Here is a 22857-nt window from a genome sequence, read left to right on the forward strand (position 1 = left end):
TAGATGTTTCAAAACTGTACATCTTGGCCCTTAACCCAGCAAATGCCACAATAACATCACCAAGTGTCTCATCTTTTAACTTGCCAGGCACCTTTTTGTTGTGGTGTTGAATCTTTGTATGTTCACTGGTATCAAAGTATTGAAACAGTTCAGGCTGGGGCATATCTTTATAAACATCTTCTGTCTGAATATCAAGAATAAAACTATCCGTATCCATGTACATCAGTTTTACACTATCACCATAAAAAGGTTTCAGCACATCATAATACAATTTTAACATGTGTAATTTGGCCAATTCCAATATTACAGCCCCTACATAAATAGGTTTATCAAACTTAATTTTTGTTTTTTTCATGTTGAAAAGTGCCATATTTTCATCATAAATTCTTCTATAATTGAAATTAGGCTTTGCAACCAATTTTTTGCTCAGGCTGGGGTCAGTAATTATTTTAACATCGGTATGTTTTCTGACATTTTCAATTGTTTTGCCATATACAGAATTGACCATCAATTTAAACAAAGATTTATCAAATTGGCTCATTGCAGATGTTCGAAGCTCTGTGTTTGTATCAATATATTTTTTCAACCATCTTGAGTGCCTGAACCTCAAAACTTTGCCAATTTTGGTCACTTGAACACCATGATGCATCAGGAACTGGAGGTTTTTGTAATATATGACATAACCCTGTTTTGGCTCCAGTGTCATCATCAATTTCTTTTGTTTAGAGCCAGGTGAGCACTGAACCTCGGGAATTGGGGGCAGATCAGAAAATTTGTTGTGTAAATCATCTGGAATTGTCAGATCAACCTCTAAGAAGAGGCCATGCTCACTATCATCAAAATCCTTAAGATCTTCAATATTAAAATCTTCAACCCACTCAAGCCCTGCATATGGCAGTTTATCCATCATGGCATAACCATATAGGCTGTTTGCATCCACATACAGTATATATTTTGATGGCAATGCTGGATCATAATCAGGAATATATTTGTTATTTGCTCTGGCATATCTCTGAGAGCATTGCACCATGCCCCCTCTTATACATTGCTCCATGAACAGATACATGTCTTGATCTTGGATCAGATCCAAATGTTTTTTTTAGTATTTAAAAACATTGCAGACCATGCTAGGCCCGGAGCACTGTAAAAATATATTGGATCCAGTCTATAATTTTGCATGGAAGATTTTCTGAATGCTTGAAGTATATCAGCTAAGAGGGTCACATCAAGTTTTAAATATGCCATGTGATAATCACCAAATGTCTGGCATTTTAAATTGTTCCACATCAACTGGGCATGGTGATAATCATCATCAGTGATTCCAGATGCTCTGATTTTGCTGTAAAACTGTTCTTGTGGTGGCAGAGCACACTCATCAAATTTAGAAAAATCTGTAACATAATCATATGGATATACACCCTTCCGCCTAATTAATTTCAGGTCCTGATTTGGAAACAAAGCACATGAGATTTTGAATTGATCATCAGATAATTGAGTGGCCAGTGTGGCCAGGCTAGCCGATAAAATTCTGTATGAATCAAGAAATCTTATGTGAATAGGAACACCATTAACTTTAATTATTTTGCTAATAGCAATATATTTCTCATCATTTTCAGCTAAAATATTTAAATTCTGCTTGTCAAACCCCTCGTACCTGATCAAATGATGAAAATCATAATTGGATGCTCCATGGCAAAATATAGGGATAAATTTTGGTCTCTGGATCTTAATATTACAGCTATTACACAGGGCCATTTTGAATTTACCATCTGTATGAGAATGGTGTTTCACCTTGATTTTTGTATCTGAAAATTCAGAATCACATACCGGGCATTTTTCTGCATTGTTGAAATCTTCAATCTGTTTCTCTGTTAAAGGCAACATAGGTTTTGATTTTAATAAAATATTAGATGCTATGTCACAGCACTCATTTTCTATTCTATGTGCAAATTTTTTGATGGCATCTGGTCCCATGTATGAATCTTTTTTACTAACAACACCATCCTGTACAATCACATAATAAAAGCTGGAAGGTTCATGTAATTGATATGCTGTAATTGAAGATTCTTCAGGGTCTGGGCTACAGAATACAAGAGGTTTGAGATTTGATTCAAAATCACAGACTATATATGCTGGGTGTTCCAACCAGGCTTCAAACTTTTTGAATTTTGCATTTTCTCTTGGATTGGGCATCACCATATGAACAGGTTTATGATTTTTACAGTATTTTAAATGTTCAATTAACTTGTTTTTAGCAATTTCTGCATTCACTTCCCGAACCCCATTCACCATTTTTCTACCATCAAATACAGATAAACATCTTCTGCACAACTTGAATATTGTATTGGATTTGTCTAGTTGTGTTCTCACTAAAGCTTCAAGATTATGTATCAGAGTGTAATGATATGTGCCATCCCCTTCAATTAAGAGCAGATCAATCGGAACAGCAGAATCATCATCAAATGTACTGATTCTGAGAGGTGCTATCAAGCAATTGCCACGGCCAGTAGAACAAGTAAATACATTAATAGATAATTGTTTATCATTGATATTCCTGGCCTTTTTTTCAAATTTATCAATATTCTGAACAGACATTGGATATTCTAAACCCTCCAGTGCCTCATCAAAATCGTGCTCATGTTGTTTGTAATAAGTTATTCTCTCTGGATTTCTTGAAACTGGATACAAAGCAGCTAAAATACACCACAAAAAGCATTTCTCATCATTATTTTCAATATTAACCACGGCTCTTTTGTTTTTAATATTGGCAGGTAATGGCAGATATGTAGATCCTTGTAATGGGCTGAATTCAGAAATATTAACATATAACTTGTGTGGAGATCTGCATAGGCTCCATCCAGACTCTTTTGCTGCAAATTCAGAGTGTTTAATATTCAGTTGATCTATCAAACTGCTTATTATTTTGTCTGAATTTGCATTTGAATATACCGGTACAGTTTCTGTTATGTGGGGCTGTGTAAATTTTGTGCCATTTGGTTTCTTATATTGTGTAAACAATTTGAGGGACAGCTTATAAGAGCCATTTTGTGCATTTAGAATTGCCTGCACATCAGGATTTACACTGTTCAAAAAATTCTTAATACCACATCTTGGCTCTGATACAAACCGATAATCTCTTAATTGGCCATTAAAACTGCTATGAATGGGTGATGCATAGCGTGGCTGCTTTGCAGGTCCAGCATTAACAGGTGTTTCATGCTTTCTTTTCAGACCAGATGTAGATGGTTGTGGGGGCAATGTTGATGACTGTACATAAGAATTACACTTATGCCATTTGTAATATGCCTTGCTTAATATTTTATGGCATCTTGGGCACATTTTTGTGGCCTTTCTGCATTTCTTAGAGTCACAAATATGCCGGTGCCTAGACCAATTAGAACTAGATATATTTTTTTTGCATTGATTGCAATATTTTTGCTTTGGCATTTTTGTTGTTTATTTATATAAAATTTCCAGGTCCAAAAAAACAGAACTATGCCAAAACAATTATAACAGCAATAACTAGGCTCTGGTGATCCCCAAATATAAAATAATTTTGCTCTTTTATGCTGTTGGATAACATTTTTTACCAGGTTTTCAGATCTGGAAGCTATCAGTTGTATATCAACTAGCAATAATTATTCTCATAATCTCACGTGTGGACATATTATTTTGCCACACATATTTCAATCTTACACATTTTATCAGGACTCAAACCCGAGCCTCTTGTTTACAAAGCAACAATATTAACACTTTGCCATCAGGGGAGGCTTCACATTTTATCAGGACTCAAACCCGAGCCTCCTGATTACAAGGCAATAAAAACCATGGGGCTATGCACCACACTCCACTGGATCTCAGAACCCAGTAGCTATGAGCTCTATATCAATTCAAGATTCCTGGGATTTTGACAGAAAAACACACTGTAAACAATAAGATCATATGGGAACTTGGCATTGTTTTAAGTATAGGCAAATCGGGCTGTTGAGGCTTCTTCCTTTCTACACTAGAATTCAGAATTCATGGGATTTAAAAACATATCACACTTGAAGAATTAGGGTATAAGCCCCTCTTGGCATTGTTTTAAGTATAGTCAAATCAGATTGTTCAATCAAATAACCTCTTCTTTTCGACACTTGTAAGTTGAGTTTATAATAGTACCAATACAACTACTTGCATACGCTCTTCTTCGGGAGTTAAGTCTAGCATGGGTTTAGGATCCAACAATACCTCTCGTATCTCGTTGACCTCCACAACCATTCTCTCCAGAAAAATGCTTGGCCGCATCAGGTCCACGATACACATATGGTAGAGGGGCAATTTTTTTATTTCGCCACACCACAACATAAGCAAAACTTGAGACCTCGTGAATTTGGTAAGGCGTGGTTGAAGAATTTTTTTGGCTTTGGGTTTGCAGGTGGCCAGAGGTTCGAGGAATGCCTCGAAGTCGGCAATGATAATTGCCGGGTGTGGTACCAAAGCACTATGCATTTGAAATTGCTCCACAGTACCAGGATTGGGTAAGACTACTAACCCAGGCTCGTTGGCATTGCAATAGGGCATGTGACTGGCAAGCTTCTGGCCAGCAACGTTAGGCCCACGAATATACTGGCAATCATTCTCTTGTTTTCGTTGATTGTCGAATGTGGACAGACATCTGCAACGGACTTCTATGCGACCATCATGTTTATTTTTCTGACCTGAGACCAACCGTGAGAGGGAGCGAATAAGAGTATAATGATGGCAAGTTTCGTCTTTGATGAGCAAGAGATTAATTTCCTGCACAGCATCACCTTCCATATCACTCACCCTAATGGGGTATACAATATTTGTGTTCTGTTTGCGGATTCATCATGTACACCTATACGTGAGAAAAAGTATGAATAGAACCTATGTTCGGAAATCGAAAATGGCGACCGGAAGTGAGGTTATCTTGGAAACGGTAAGACTTGGAAAAAATCTGTTTGCGGAGTCATCACGTACACCTATACGTGAGTAAAATATGAATAGAACCTATGTTCGGAAATCGAAAATGGCGACCGGAAGTGGGGTTATCTTGGAAACGGTAAGACTTAGGAAAAATCTGTTTGGTGATTCATCACGTACTCCTATACGTGAGAAAAAGTATGAATAGAACCTATGCTCGGAAATCGAAAATGGCGACTGGAAGTGGGGTTATCTTGGAAACGGTAAGACTTGGGATCGCCGATCTATTTTCCAGTATGTCGCAACCGCATAGACAACATAGAGTTGGTGGTGACGAACGAGAAAGGAAAGACGTGGTGGATTTCGCAGGTGCCACGACGACGGCCGTCCTGGAGATCGACGTATAATAACTAACCATACACATCATGGAGCAAATCGAAAGTTACGAATTGCAATCTTTCCCTCCGAACCGTCGCACGTTCGCAAATTTGAACGAAGCGAACAGGGAGATCGAATACGACGTGGACGTAGGCGACGGGTTCGTTCATCCTCACAGAGCGGACCTCTACCTTCAATTCGACGTGGTGAAGAAAGAAAGCGGAGACGCGTTCCCCGCAGCAGCAAATTTGATACTCGTGGACAACTTCGTGCCTCACCTGTTCTCGCAGGTGGAGGTGAGGAAACACAACACCGTCATCGACAGAATAGATTATCCATGCATCACGTCGACGGCAGTGGGAACATTGAAATTATCCAAAACGGACGCAGCATACTATCAAGCGGGAGGATTCGAAGCTGGGACGAAAATATCGACGAGAAGTCACACGGTGCTCTTTCCCATGCGTCTGCTTCCGGGATTCTTCTCGGACTACAAGGAGATCGTGTGGAAGGGAGGACTGAGGATCAGCTTTCGAAGAGCGGCCAACGACAACGACGCACTGATGCGATACACCAACTTGAACGCCGACGGCACGCCGATAGCCAACACTTTACCCGAAGCAGCCAAGTGCGTCATCCGGAGCATGGAGTTGAGAATGCCGATCGTGGAATACGAAAGGAACTACGCCCTCAAGTACAAAGCGGAGATCTTGAAGAATCCGCAGGTGCCGATTCACTTTCACGGTTACCAGTGCGTGCAGAAGATAGCGTCGGGAAGTCACATGGAATTCGACGTGACGACGCAGTTCAACAACATACAGTTCGACATGCCAGATTTCGTCGTTGTGTTCTTTCAGACCGGACGCGATAACAATCAGGAAAAAGATTCCAGCAAATTCGACGACTGCAAGATCAAGAACGTTTATCTCAAGAACGGGAGGAACGAAGTGTTCCCGCGCGAAAATTACAACCTCGACATGACAAAAGATGATTACCTAAAACTTTACGAAGCTTACACGGCTTACAAGCGCGTGACCGAGGGAAGCGTGGACATGTACTACACTCCCAGCGAATTCAAAATCCGCAGGCCGATGTTTGTCATCAATACCACAAAAAGGAAGCAGGTCGTGGTCAACGATCGCACCAACATTAAGGTCGTGTGCGAGTTCCACGACGCGCTGCCTGCCGATACTCTATGCAGCGTCATCCTGGTCGCAGAGAAGTCCTTCGTCCACGACGTGAAGAACGAGAGGGTGACGGAGCAGTTTTAAAAAATAATTCGTAAAAAAAAATAATTGCCACATACTAAAAGAATCAACACATTTTTTAGGTTATATAAAATACAATGTAAGTTAGTTCGGTGCGCAAATAGAAAAAAAATAACTCATGAAACTCTACAAAGGCATGGCTTTGATAGCCATGACCATTAGAACTGATGTTGTGCACCACGCACCCCTCTCTGGCGGGATATTTTTTTTCTTTTTTGAGGGCCTTAACAAAAATAATTTTGATTATCACACACACACACACACACACACACACACACACACACACAACGCAGAAGATCACACATGAGTTTTTTTTTAAAAAAAAAAAACATCGTAGCAGATTACGCTGAGAGCAAGGTCGTAGTGGATTACACTGAGGGACCTTACAGTAAGAGGAGACAGACTTATAGGAAAATGTCGTAAGTCACTTCAAAAGTGTAGGTCAAAGGACGAGTTAGCATAAGAGCAAAATTTGCAGGAGGTAAAAAATAGCTTAAAAAGTGATGCCAGAGCTTTTTCTGTCCACTTTTCTCTCATTGTAGGTTAGTTTAGCCTGTAAAACATCGTAAAATAAAAAAAGTAGGTCAAAAGGATGGTTCCAGAACGTACCATACCACCTTCGTCAGGCACGGAACGTGGAGAGAAAGTGAGGTTTTGAGGTTTTGGTTTTCTTGGGGTGGGTTGGCAACACTGAACCTCAATTGAGTACTTTTCTCGTACCGGCTTTTCTGCGCTGTGAAACATCGTCAGCGCAATAAATGAGGCGCGGAACGTGGAGAGAAAGTGAGTTTTTGAGGTTTTGGTGCGATTTTCTTGGGGTGGGTTGGCAACATTGAACCCCACTTGATGGCGTTGAACTCTCTAATCTCCACTACGGCGTGAATTCCACACCGGAACGTCCGTTCCACCAGGCACGGAAGTGGACGTTTATCGCGGGAGCACGAATCCCCAACCGGCTGCACGGAAGCGGATCTCCACGTGTATTTCTCGCCCGACACGCTCAACGCCGTGTGTATACGCAAGATCATGACCTTGCATTTACTCATCACGCTGTGTCAGCGCAACGAATAAGAAAAAGTGAGTTTTTTTGAGGTTTTTTTTTTGGTGCTGTTTTCTTCGCTGTGAAACATCGTCAGCGCAATAAATGAGAGAAAGTGAGTTTTTTTGAGGTTTTGGTGAACCCCAAATGGTCAAAGTGAGTTTTTGAGGTTTTGGTGCTGTTTTCTTCGCTGTGAAACATCGTCAGCGCAATAAATAAGGCGCGGAACGTGGAGAGAAAGTGAGTTTTTGAGGTTTTGGTGAACCCCACTTGGTGTTTGTCAACCGGTCCATAACCACTACTATGTAGAGGCTCTCGTGTAGTTTAGCACGTAATAAAAAAGGATAGGTTAAGTTATATCACGTGAGATCGTGGCATTCGTACCAAGTACGAGGTGGGAAAAAAGGGAAATTTCACTAAAACATCGCTAAACGCTAAAAGATCGACAAAAAATTGTCAAAATATGTCAAAAACTGATATTCAATTGATAAAAAAAGAGGGGAAAAGAGGGCTCGTACCAAGTACTACTTTGAAACAATCAATTTACACTACTAGCCATTTTTCGAAAACTGCCTGATGCTACAGAAGATGTACGAATGGTTAGCGCTCTCGCTTTTTCTCTAAGCGGTCCCGGGTTTGATTCCTGGTAGTCAGCATCATGAGGAGAACTGGGAGTCTACTTGGACAAGAAGCAGTAGCGGGCTTCTATCTCGAAATCCAGAAAACTTCGCCGATGGCCTTTGCCAAGAATCAGGTTTACAGTTTGCTGTATTTTTGTACATCGTTTGAAAAGTAACTCCAAAGTGCATCATATGATAGAAGTCAAGTAGAGGGATTGTATATGTTCAAACCAATACTTGGTACGAGGCCTATTATTTTTATTAATTTAAGCACAGTGGAAAACCTATTTTGACGATGTTTTTGTTGATTTTATACTATTGCAAATCTGTGATTTTTCATCTCGTACTTTGTACGAGTGTCATAATTTCTTTCGAGCTAAAGTACGTAACACCCACCCACACCCACCCACACCTACACCCACACCTACACCCACACCCACACAAATTTACTTCCGGTCTACTTCCGGTCTACTTCTATTGCTTCATGTTGCGAAACAAGTTATTACGTAACATTGCGCAACAAGTTATTACGCAACATTGCGATAGCTCGTAAGGTAAACTATTGCGCAATGTTATGCAACAAGTTATTATGATGACCCGTATCTAACGTGTTGTTTTCTGATTGGTTGGTTATGACGTAATGGGTGTCTTCTGATTGACTTTCTGTTTCGGATGTTTTCAACGCGGTCCGCGCTTAGGTTACTTAAAGGGTTTTCGCATTACAGATCAGTCAGTATCGTGAGAGTGTTTGAAGAGTGCGGAGGTGTTGTTGCAGTGCTCCTCATATTTCTTTTGTTAAAAGTTAAATATTTAATTTATTTTAAAGCTACATACTATTTATTATTTTTAAGTTTAAAAAAAGTATCAAGTGATTTTTTTTTCATAGTAATTTCGATCAGATTGAGTTTTGATGTGATCAGATGTTACTTGTTGTCTCCGGAAATTCTGTATAAATAACATAGCTGAAAATTTTATCGTAATAGCTACAATTATTTTATTTTGAATGTGGTTCAAGTCGTTTTTCACACAGATTGAATTTTGACTTGATTGTGCGTTTTGTATTTTTCTCCGAGAAAATTTATATATAAATACCGAGAAACTTCTATTGAAATAATACCTCGTGAAAATGACAACTCGTATAACCGACGTACCACTCGAACTGCTCCAGAACGTAGTACTACACATGCAGACACCAATTCACGTAACTTCGTCACGGAGGGGGAGGGGGAGGGGTCATGACATTCCCGAGTCAGTATTATTGATGTGACATTCTTAACAGGTTAATGCCCACACATAGCTGTAAGTACATCATTCTATACACTTCGGAATGTTTGGAATATAAAGAATTCTCGTGACAAAACAAGTAATCGGGAAATTCCCCTTAGCCAACCAATCTGTACAAATCACATGACCCTCTCTTTTTTATAAAGAAAAGAGAAGGGCATAACATTCCCAAGACAGTATTATCGATGTAACATTCTTAACAGGACAATGCCTTAATGTTTACACACATACATAAGCGCATCAATCTCTACACACACACACACTCACACAGGATTATTTAGAATGGAAAAAATTCTCAGGAAATTCCCCTTAGCCAAGCAAACCACAAGTTACATGATCCTCTCTCTCTTTTTTTATAAAGAAAATAGAAGGCCATGACATTCCCAAGCTAGTATTATTGATGTGACATTCTTAACAGGTCAACGTCACGTCAATCTCTACACACACACTCGGGGAATGTTTGGAATGTTCGTGGCATGAGGTGCGAAAATTTAGTTGCACCGTTGAACGCACAAAAAAATCATCAAAAAAGCTATCACTGAGGTTAAATCGTAAAAAAAAAAAAAAAAAAAAAAAAAAAAACTCATCCTTTTTCTGACTAGGTGTGAAAATTTAGTTGTGAGCAATCCATCAAGAGCTCCGAGAGATTTGAGGTCCGCCTATGGTACCTGATAGACGACACCTTTGGGTTTCATAGTGATGATATTTTATTTATATATCATGCCAGGTTAGGAAGAAAGTTCGCGCCTCAGACAATGCGATGAGTTGTGTGATGATGCTGTCTGTTTCCGCGTTTGACTCATACCAATCGTCCGTATATCGTCTCCTTCCTTCCCTCGCCTCATGAAGCTCGTCCATCCTATCGGCCAACTTTTTGCCTGCAGCCCGAAAAAGAGAATCTGGATTCTGCAAGTTTTTCATACCGCTTATTTTGCGAAGATTGTCCATAAGAATCATCTCACACGGTGGACGAAATTCAGGCGCTATTTTGCTTAAGTCGACGAGCCTCGCGACATCCTCACCTCCGTCGAATGTGTACGCAAAAATCTTGTGCAGCAGTTGGAGTGTTACGTCGGTTATACGAGTTGTCATTTTCACGAGGTATTATTTAAATAGAAGTTTCTCGGTATTTATATATAAATTTTCTCGGAGAAAAATACAAAACGCTCAATCAAGTCAAAATTCAATCTGTGTGAAAAACGACTTGAACCACATTCAAAATTAAATAATTGTAGCTATTACGATAAAATTTTCAGCTATGTTATTTATACAGAATTTCCGGAGACAACAAGTAACATCTGATCACATCAAAACTCAATCTGATCGAAATTACTATGAAAAAAAATCACTTGATACTTTTTTTAAACTTAAAAATAATAAATAGTATGTAGCTTTAAAATAAATTAAATACTTAACTTTTAACAAAAGAAATATGAGGAGCACTGCAACAACACCTCCGCACTCTTCAAACACTCTCACGATACTGACTGATCTGTAATGCGAAAACCCTTTAAGTAACCTAAGCGCGGACCGCGTTGAAAACATCAGAAACAGTAAGTCAATCAGAAGACACCAATTACGTCATAACCAACCAATCAGAAAACAACACGTTAGATACGGGTCATCATAATATCGCGTAATAACTTGTTGCATAACATTGCCAATAGTTTACCTTACGAGCTATCGCAATGTTGCGTAATAACTTGTTGCGCAATGTTGCGTAATAACTTGTTGCGCAACATGATGCAATAGAAGTAGACCGGAAGTAGACCGGAAGTAAATTTGTGTGGGTGTGGGTGTAGGTGTGGGTGGGTGTGTGTGGGTGGGTGTAGGTGTGGGTGGGTGTGTGTGGGTGGATGTAGGTGTGGGTGGGTGTGGGTGGGTGTTACGTACTTTAACTCGAAAGAAATTATGACACTCGTACGAAGTACGAGATGAAAAATCACAGATTTTGCAGTAGTATAACATCAACAAATACATCGTCAAAATAATGTTTTCCACTGTGCTTAAATTAATAAAAATAATAGGCCTCGTACCAAGTATTGGTTTGAACATATACAATCTCTCTACTAAGTGAGCATGTTTTCAACCGCCGCGGCAGGTTCTCGTGACGACGTTAGCGACTTGAGCTTAACATGGCTACCACCTGGAAAGATGGCTTTTCCAGGATACATATTGATTAACGTTCAAAATTTTAAAAATTAGAAAGCTATTTACGAGTAATATTTTTGGGATCGGTGCATCGACTCGAATTACGAATGGTGAGAACCACTGCAGTAATGCATCAAGTGATGCATTTTTTTAACGTAAGTTTTTCGAAGATGCACTCAAACATTTGATCTGGGCTACAGACTTAATCCATTTTTCTTTGCTTCAACTGGTGCATTTTCTTGTAGAGACGATGAGGGAGGGAGATAGAGATAAGAATCATAGAAAGAGAATGTGCGGAATGGAATAAATATTCAACTGAGAAAGAGAGAAAATGAAAGAGGAAGGGAATAAATAGGAGGATCGTAGATAAAAGATATAATGCGGAAATGTAAGAGAAATATTCGAGAGAGATAGAGAGAAATAAAGGAAGTTATAACAAGATCTAACAAAATAAAGGAAAGAATGCAGACAGAAATAAAAGAGAGAAAAGACAGAAAAATCGCTCAAAGAAAGAGAGAGAAGTAAACCAGAGGAAGAGATAGATGCAAATGAACAATTGAAAAAGAAAGATATCTCGAGGGGAGAAACTGAGAAGAACCTCCAGAGAGAGAGATAGAGACAGACAGACAGAGAGACAAGAGAGAGAGAAAGGAAGGAAGAGAAAAGAAAGAATTGAGACAAGAGAGAGAAAGAGAGTTGGAGATAGACAGAGAGGTAAGAAAGGAAATAAAGTCGAAAACAGGCCAGGAAAAAGAAACAATATTAGTATAGAGATAAATCAACGAGGAAGTGAAACACCTATTGAAAGAAACACAGACAGATAGAAAAAGGACACAAAAACAAGAATGAAATATATTTCCTGAGTGCACTGAAATGACAACTCCTGACGGTGGGAGGCTTTACAGAAATTTTCCTACCGAGGAATGCCATCCCAGCTTATCCTTCATGTCGAGCAACAACTATAATTAAAATCATTACATAACTAAAGAAAATATCAATATATTAATAGCCATATCAATCTTAATGTTATAATAATTTCAACCAGGACACCTATGTTACACGAACAAATGGAAAAGAATGTTTCATTTCTTAAGGCATGTAGTTTTGTACTTATCTTTCTTGACAGTAGATGGAGAAGTGAAAATATTTTTGTAAAGTTAAGCTATTTATTAAGTGCAATGTTAGAGAATATCAACAAGCCTGTACCCTTTTAAAGCGAGATACGCTTTCCTACAAGTGAATCATAAATGTCAATTTTTCTTTGGAATCAAGGTTAATCATAATTACATAATTACATATTTTGCATGGTTCTATTGCTTGAAGTTCGTTCAGTCAAGCAGCGTGTTTTCTTTTCTGTTACTCTTGCAAATTATCGTGGCTTTCTTTGTTACAACCAAGTATTCATAATTTCGTATAAGTTAATGGCGGAGGGATGTGACGACCTCATCGCCCAGTGACTTGTTCACTGCAGTTAGTCAACCAACCGAGTGAAATTGTCAACATTTTGATCCATTGGGATTTATAGAGCTGTCCTGTCATGACTCTATGAGCGTCTCAAAATTGGCAGAAGTGGGGTACGGTTGGTGGACTACAATGTGATCCTCCCAGTTAGATCCGAGAGATCCGCTGACCAACGACAAGTGCGGTCATCCATTCATGTTGGGGGTTCGACGTAGAGCTGACAACTCTGCACTAAAAAGTTATGCCAAGAAACAGCAACATGAGGCCATGGACGTTCCCTTACTTACTTACTTCCTCTAGTCCCCTTCTGCCATCATAGCGTAGGGTTGGTTGCCTCGATCCATCTCCTCCATTCCTGTCTGTTTCTCATCATTCTCTTCATCATATTTATTGTCTTATTCCTTTCTCTTCCAATCTTTTCCATTCTGTCTTCAAACATTCTGTCTTTCTTTACCTCTCCTACCTTGCACCTTTACTTCTAGAATTTGCTTTACCTTTTTTCTTCATTCATTCTGAATACATGTCCCCACCACTTTAGCTGTCTCTTTTCAATTATTTTCTCTAGCGACTCCTGTTCCACTTCTCTTCTTATTCTTTCATTCCTCACTTTATCTCTCCTAGTCTTATTAACAGCTCTTCTCAGGTATTTCATTTCACTAGCCTGAATTTTACTCAGATGTTTATCTTGAAGTGGTAAACTTTCCATTCCATATGTTAATGTAGGGACCAATACTGATTTGTATAGCTGCGTTTTTGTCTTTACTGCCACTTCTTTCTTTCCCATTATTGTTTTACTGAACTGATAATATACTGTATTTTCTTTTCTTTTCCTATTTAGGAGTTCTTCATCACACCTACCATCACTTGTTATGATGGTTCCTAAATATTCATATTCATCTACTTCCTCCAAGTTCTCGTTTCCATATCTAATTGCTATTTCATGATTTTTTTCTCCTTTTGCCACCTGCATAACTTTACTTTTCTTAATATTAATCTTCATCCCTTTTCTCGCAAGTTCTTCTCCCCATTCTATTACGCTCCTTTGTAAATTATCTTCACTGCTAGCAATTAAGACTATATCATCAGCATATAGCAGTACTTGCAGTTGTACTACTCTCATATTCCAATATCCTATTTGTACTCTTGGGGTTCTTCTTTTGCAAATGTTAGTTATTTCATCCATTACATTAATGAAAAGTAAAGGACTGAGACTATCTTCCTGTTTAATTCCTTTTTATATTTGAAATTCCTTAGACTCGTTTCCTTCTATTCTTACTATTCCTTTTACATCCTTATATACACTTCTTATTGCTTTAATAAGTTCCTTAGGTACTTCCTTACTTTCTAATGCCTCCCATACATATTTTCTAGGTACCGAGTCAAATGCCGCTTTCAAGTCTAGAAATGCCAAGTATATTCTTTTATTTTTATCCAGCATTTTCCCCATCATTGTTCTTAATATAAAAATGTGATCTTGAGTCTGTCTCCCAGGTCTAAATCCAGCTTGTTCCTCTTCAAGTTTTCCCTCTGTGATTTTTCTCAGCCTCCTTTCCAATATATTCGTATACATCTTATATACCACTGATGATAGACATATTGCTCTATAATTATCACATTCCTTATTACTCCCTTTCTTGTATACTGGCACAATTATGTTCCTTTTCCACTCTTCCGGTATAGTCTTAGTTCTCCATACTTCCCTTAATATATTCAGTAGTATTTCAGCCATTCTTGGTCCTCCATATTTTATAAGTTCTGGTGCTATTCCATCCCATCCTGCTGCTTTTCCGATTCGTATCCGTTTAATTACTTCTCTCACTTCATTCTCTGTTATCATCATATCTTCTTCTACATGCTCCTCCTCTTCTCTGTTTCTTATTCTCTCATCCTCCTCCTGTTCCTGTTCCTGCTCCTCATCTTGTTCTTGCTCATTTGTCCTATCCTTGAACTTTTCTTGATAGTATTTTCTCCATTCCTCCATCACATTCTCCCTTCCTATGACTAGTACATTTTCCTTATTTCTTATAGCTCTTGCTGCTTTTCTCCATTTTCCTTTCAGACTTTTGACCATATTCCAGAACTGCTTTCTATGTTCTACAAAACTTTGTTCAATATCATTTCCAAACTTCTCCCATGATTTTCGCTTTTCCTCCCCTACAGCCAATTTACTCTCATTTCTTTTTTGCACATATATTAACCTATGTTCCTCTGATCTTAATTCTAGGTAATTCTTCCATGCTTTCTTTTTTCTCTTTCACTTTCCTCTTTACTTCATCCGTCCACCAATTAGTTCTTTTCCTTTTTGTATTCATCCTAACTTTGCCACATACTTCAATTGCTGCATACAGTATCACTTCCTTAAATTTTTCCCACATACTGTCAATTTCCATTCCTCTTATTTCTCTTATTTCCAATTCATTCAATTTGTCTTCTACTTGTTCCTTATACTGTTTTCTCTTCTCTTCCTTAGCCAGCTGCTTTACTTGTATCTTTTCGAACTTCCTATCTCTTTCTCTATTATTCCTCTTAAATCTTGTTATAGCTATTAGCAGTCTGTGGTCAGTACTCAATTCAGCACCTCGAATTACCTTTACATCCATAAAGGCATATCGAAGTGCTCTTGCGTAAATTATGTAGTCTATTATACTCTTTGCCTCCCTTCCCTCAGCTTCATAAGTGATTTTATGAATTTTCTTATGCTGGAAAAAGGAGTTTCCTTGTAGCAATTGGTTCTCTACACAGAATTCTATTAATCTTTGTCCATTTTCATTTATCACACTTTCCCCTCCATATGGTCCCATACAACCATGTGACCTTATCCTATTGTTTCCAGTTCTACCATTAAGATCTCCCATCAATATTACCTTCCTATTCTCTTCATTCTCTTCATTCACTACTCTTTGTAATTGAGTATAGAAAACTTCTTTCTCCAATATGTCCTGATCATTTGTCGGGGCCTAAACTTGTATTATTGTTATTCTTTCTTCCATTTTCAGTCTAACTACTATTATCCTTGAATTCACTGGTTCCCATGATTCCACCCTTTCTTCCATTTGCTCATTAACTATTATTCCAACTCCCTCCTTAGCTCTTCTTCCTCTACCTACTCCAACATATCTCAGCACATATCCTCTTTCAAGGCAACATTATACCACTGCCTTTCTTCCTTACTTCACTTAGTCCTAGTACTGCTAGTTTATATTTTTCCATTTCTCCTACAATCTCCACTTCTTTTCTATTAATTGTTTTAATATTCCAAAAGTTCCAATCGGATATTCCATTTCTTTGCTTGTCGTCTTCTACTAAATCCATCCTTTCCGAGGCTACCTTTATTTCTCTGAATCCGCTAGTTTTAGTCTGGTGTGGGGGATTAGCCCAACGACCAGGCTGATTTTTATTTTCAGGGTTTTCTCCCATATCCTTTGGTGCTCCCACACCCCTGCAAGGCAGCAGTTGGTTTTGGATATTTGACGGAGATATCCAATCCGCTTCTTAGTGGCTCATATTGGCCACTAAGGTCGTAACTCTTCCGCTTCCACTGCCGTTGGGTTTCTCTCCATGATACTCTTCCGCCTCTGGAACCGTTGGTCTTCGCCCTCCGGTCCGGCTCTCTATATTTTAACCCCTAGAGAGAAGGTGGCCCAGTATTAAGCCCCCAGGCACTGGGCTCCCTGTTGGTCCACGGGTCCTTATTCTATATTCGGACCACCCCACCATATCTGGTGGGATCCCTCATCCGCCACCCGAGGGACGCGCCTGGTAGAGGTCAGGGTCCCCATGGACGTTCCCAAGGTAAAATATTCCGGACAAAAAATAGTCTCCCATTCGGATCTCCGGGCGGGGACTACTTTGGGAGGTCCCTGGACTAAGGATAAGATTTACATTAGGAATAAGGATATTAAATTAGGCACCTGGAATGTTCTGAGCCTTTACCGGCCTGGGGCATTTCAGTGTACAGTTAATGAGATAGTTATGTATAAATTAGACATAGTAACTATGTCCAGGAAGTTAGGTGGCGAGGAGAAGGTCATTGAAAAACTAAGAGTTATACTTTTTTTCTACGGTGGTACTGAAAATCGTATTTTGGAGCAGGCTTCTTCATAAATAATAGAATTATCTGAGCTCTTAACACAGTAGAATTTATTAATGATAGGATATCATATGCAGTTTTACAGGGTAGGTGGTGTAAAATTATTTTAATAAACATACATGCACCAACGGAAGATAAAGATGATAATACTAAAGATGATTTTTATACAGAGTTAGAACAGGTCTTTGATAAATTTTCCCAGTATGGTACAAAAATTCTATTAGGTGATTGTAATGCACAGATTGGTAAAGAAGAGACATTCAAACCCACGATTGGTAAAGAAAGTCTTCATGAATTAAGTAATGATAATGGTATAAGATTGATTACTTTTGCAACCTCAAAGAATTTAATTTGAAACAGTACCACTTTTAAACATAAAACTATCCATAAATATACCTGGTCTTCTCCAGATGGTAGAACTCATAATCAGATAGATCATATTCTCATTGATAAGAGAAGGCATACTAGTATAATTGACGTTCGTACACATAGAGGTGCTGACTGTGCCAGTGACCATTATTTAGTAATTGCTAAATTAAGAGAAAGACTATCAGTGATAAATCATAAGCAACAAAATCGAAAAGTTCTAAAATATAATACAGGGAAATTTGCTGATGAAAGAATTAAGAAAGATTACCAAATTAAACTGTCAAATTGATTCGATGTTTTGCAGGATTTAAATAATGATGAAAATATAAATGAAACAGACATAAATAGGAATTGGGAGCACATACGTAATGCAATAGAATCAGCAGCTAAAGAAAGTATAGGATACCATAAACCAAGAAAAAGTAAGCCATGGTTTGATAATGAATGTCATAACCTAATAGAAATAAGAAATCAGGCTAGACTTAGATGGTTAAATCATTCTGATGATACCAATTTAAGCAATTTGAATAAAGCGAGAAGTTAACCGCACGTTTAGAAGTAAAAGAAGAGATTACTTGAAAAGTAAAATTAACGAAATTGAAACAAACAGCAAAAATAAAAATATCAGAGATTTATATAAAGGTGTAAATGAATTTAGAAAGGGGTGGCAACCTAAAGTAAACTTGATAAAAGATAAAAACAGCAATTATTTGGCTGACCCAAGCGAAATTTTAAGTAGATGGAAGAACTACTTTAATGACCTTTTAAATGTTCATGTAGGAGATAAATCAGAAGTAAATGAAGTACACACAGCAGAATCTCTAGTTCCAGAACCTAACTTGACAAGTTAAAGATGCTATTAAATGGATAAATAATAACAAAGCACCTGGCATTGATTTAATACCATCTGAATTAATTAAATATTGTGGGAATTTGTTAATATGTCAAAATCATAAATTAATTTGTTGAATATGGAATAGAGAAGAAATCCTCAACAGTGGAAAGAATCCATCATTGTTCCTGTGTGCAAAAGAAAGGTGATAAAACAAACTGCAATAATCACAGTGGAATTTATCTCCTCTCAACATCATGCAATATATTATCTAACATTCTTCCCATATACTAATAAAATTATAGGTGATTATCAATGTGGCTTTAAACGTAAACTATCAACTATAGATCATTTTTTTTACATCAGATAGACACTTGAGAAAAGTGAGAATACAATCAAGATGTCCATCAGATATTCATTGACTTTAAAACAGCATATGATTCGGTTAAAAGAGATAAATTATATAATATAGGCTATTAGTGGAGTTTGGAATACATAAGAAGCTTGTTAATGTGATAAAAGTATGCAATAATAAAACAGAAAGTTAAATTCGTGTGGTTATTAATGTGTCTGACAAATTTACAGTTATGGTGGGTTAAAACAAAGGAGATACATTATTACCATTGATCTTTAATTTTGCCTTAGAATATGCTTTTAGGAAGGTAAAAGAAACTAACGAAGGACTAAAATTAAACTGTGTGACTCACAAGGGAGGTCATCTAAGTGTCCCCCTCCGATTTCCATGAAATGTGGCAGGTGTATAGAGGGGCCCAAAGGAAGAATTACGTGTTTTTTGTTTCGGCTAAAAAACTGTTTTAGGGGGCAAAACCCACCATCAAATGTCAAGATGAGAAAAATTGAAGTGGGGATCTGACCCCGGTATCCCCCTCCGATTTCAATGAAACTTGGCAGGTGTATAGAGGGGTCCAAAGGAAGAAATACGTGTGTTCTTGTTTCGGCTAAATATTGTTTTAGGGGCAACCCCCCCCCCTCAAATGTCAAGATGAGGCCAAATTGAAGTGGGGATCTGACCCCTGTGTCCCCTTTGTATCCTTGGCTATGGATATTACCTATATGATATCATGGTCATGCTTGATAGGGTTATGGTTCCCGTGTGCGGCTATTTTGACGCTCCGTTACCCTGCTCTGGTCCGTCTATTGTTATGCCAATGCCTATCCGGGAACAACGGTGTCTATGAATTCAGCATCTCTCTACAATTGCACTGCGTTTGGTACCGACAATCCTACAGTTCTGTGCTGTGTGTGTTCTTCCTATGCCAGATTTACGTGGTTTCCGGGTCACATCCCCACTTCAATTTGTCCTCATCTTGACATTTGAGGGGGGGGTTGCCCCCTAAAACAGTTTTTTTTAGCTGAAACAAAAAACACGTATTTCTTCCTTTGGGCCCCTCTATACACCTGCCAAGTTTCATTAAAATCGGAAGGGGACACACTTCAATTTTTCTCATCTTGACATTTGAGGGGGGTTTTGCCCCCTAAAACTGTTTTTTAGCAGAAACGAAAAACACGTATTTCTTCCTTTGGGCCCCTCTATACACCTGCCAAGTTTCATGGAAATCGGAAGGGGACACACTTCAATTTTTCTCATCTTGACATTTGAGGGGGGGTTTTGCCCCCTAAAACTGTTTTTTAGCCGAAACGAAAAACACGTATTTCTTCCTTTGGGCCCCTCTATACACCTGCCAAGTTTCATGGAAATCGGAAGGGGACACACTTCAATTTTTCTCATCTTGACATTTGAGGGGGGGTTTTGCCCCCTAAAACTGTTTTTTTTTAGCTGAAACGAAAAACACGTATTTCTTCCTTTGGGCCCCTCTATACACCTGCCAAGTTTCATGGAAATCGGAAGGGGACACACTTCAATTTTTCTCATCTTGACATTTGAGGGGGGGGTTTTGCCCCCTAAAACTGTTTTTTTTTTAGCTGAAACGAAAAACACGTATTTCTTCCTTTGGGCCCCTCTATACACCTGCCAAGTTTCATGGAAATCGGAAGGGGACACACTTCAATTTTTCTCATCTTGACATTTGAGGGGGGGTTTTGCCCCTAAAAATTTTTTTTAGCCGAAACGAAAAACACGTATTTCTTCCTTTGGGAACCTCTATACACCTGCCAAGTTTCATAGAAATCGGAAGGGGACACACTTCAATTTTTCTCATCTTGACATTTGAGGGGGGGTTTTGCCCCCTAAAACTGTTTTTTAGCCGAAACGAAAAACACGTATTTCTTCCTTTGGGAACCTCTATACACCTGCCAAGTTTCATAGAAATCGGAAGGGGACACAGAGGTCAGATCCCCACTTCAATTTGTCCTCATCTTGACATTTGAGGGGGGGTCGCCCCCTAAAACAGTTTTTTAGCTGAAACAAAAAACACGTATTTCTTCCTTTGGGCCCCTCTATACACCTGCCAAGTTTCATGGAAATCGGAAGGGGACACACTTCAATTTTTCTAATCTTGACATTTGAGGGGGGGTTTTGCTCCCTAAAACTGTTTTTTTAGCAGAAACGAAAAACACGTATTTCTTCCTATGGGCCCCTCTATACACCTGCCAAGTTTCATGGAAATCGGAAGGGGACACACTTCAATTTTTCTCATCTTGACATTTGAGGGGGGGTTTTGCCCCCTAAAACTGTTTTTTTTTAGCTGAAACAAAAAACACGTATTTCTTCCTTTGGGCCCCTCTATACACCTGCAAGTTTCATGGAAATCGGAAGGAGACACACTTCAATTTTTCTCATCTTGACATTTGAGGGGGGGTTTTGCCCCCTAAAACTGTTTTTTTTTAGCTGAAACAAAAAACACGTATTTCTTCCTTTGGGCCCCTCTATACACCTGCCAAGTTTCATGGAAATCGGAAGGAGACACACTTCAATTTTTCTCATCTTCACATTTGAGGGGGGGGTTTTGCCCCCTAAAACTGTTTTTTAGCAGAAACGAAAAACACATATTTCTTCCTTTGGGCCCCTCTATCCACCTGCCAAGTTTCATGGAAATCGGAAGGGGACACACTTCAATTTTTCTCATCCTGACATTTGAGGGGGGGTTTTGCCCCCTAAAACTGTTTTTTAGCCGAAACGAAAAACACGTATTTCTTCCTTTGGGAACCTCTATACACCTGCCAAGTTTCATAGAAATCGGAAGGGGACACAGAGGTCAGATCCCCACTTCAATTTTTCTCATCTTGACATTTGAGGGGGGGTTGCCCCCTAAAACAGTTTTTTTAGACGAAACAAAAAACACGTATTTCTTCCTTTGGGCCCCTCTATACACCTGCCAAGTTTCATGGAAATCGGAAGGGGACACACTTCAATTTTTCTCATCTTGACATTTGAGGGGGGGTTTTGCCCCCTAAAACTGTTTTTTAGCCAAAACGAAAAACACGTATTTCTTCCTTTGGGAACCTCTATACACCTGCCAAGTTTCATAGAAATCGGAAGGGGACACAGAGGTCAGATCCCCACTTCAATTTTTCTCATCTTGACATTTGAGGGGGGGTTGCCCCCTAAAACAGTTTTTTTAGCTGAAACAAAAAACACGTATTTCTTCCTTTGGGCCCCTCTATACACCTGCCAAGTTTCATGGAAATCGGAAGGGGACACACTTCAATTTTTCTCATCTTGACATTTGAGGGGGTGTTTTGCCCCCTAAAACTGTTTTTTAGCAGAAACGAAAAACACATATTTCTTCCTTTGGGCCCCTCTATCCACCTGCCAAGTTTCATGGAAATCTGAAGGGGACACACTTCAATTTTTCTCATCCTGACATTTGAGGGAGGGTTTTGCCCCCTAAAACTGTTTTTTAGCCGAAACGAAAAACACGTATTTCTTCCTTTGGGCCCCTCCATACACCTGCCAAGTTTCATAGAAATCGGAAGGGGACACAGAGGTCAGATCCCCACTTCAATTTTTCTCATCTTGACATTTGAGGGGGGGTTTTGCCCCCTAAAACTGTTTTTTAGCCGAAACGAAAAACACGTATTTCTTCCTTTGGGCCCCTCTATACACCTGCCAAGTTTCATAGAAATCGGAAGGGGACACAGAGGTCAGATCCCCACTTCAATTTTTCTCATCTTGACATTTGAGGGGGGGTTTTGCCCCCTAAAACTGTTTTTTAGCCGAAACGAAAAACACGTATTTCTTCCTTTGGGCCCCTCTATACATCTGCCACGTTTCATGGAAATCGAAGGGGGACACTTACATAACCTCCCTTGTCAGTTGTTAGCATATGCAGATGGTGTAGACTTACTATAGTCTTACTTACTATAGGGGATGATATAAATACCATTAAGAATAATGCTAAAATAGGATTTAATTATTGATAACATCCAGGGTGGTGTTTGTAGGGGGGAAGGGAGGATTTCCCCCCTCTGGGTACTTGTGTACCTCTGCTTGATAAATTGTATCCATGGGGTGAAAT

Source organism: Lepisma saccharinum, chromosome 10, assembly GCF_977018435.1.
Source record: "Lepisma saccharinum chromosome 10, izLepSacc3.1, whole genome shotgun sequence".
NCBI classification, from domain to species: domain Eukaryota; kingdom Metazoa; phylum Arthropoda; class Insecta; order Zygentoma; family Lepismatidae; genus Lepisma; species Lepisma saccharinum.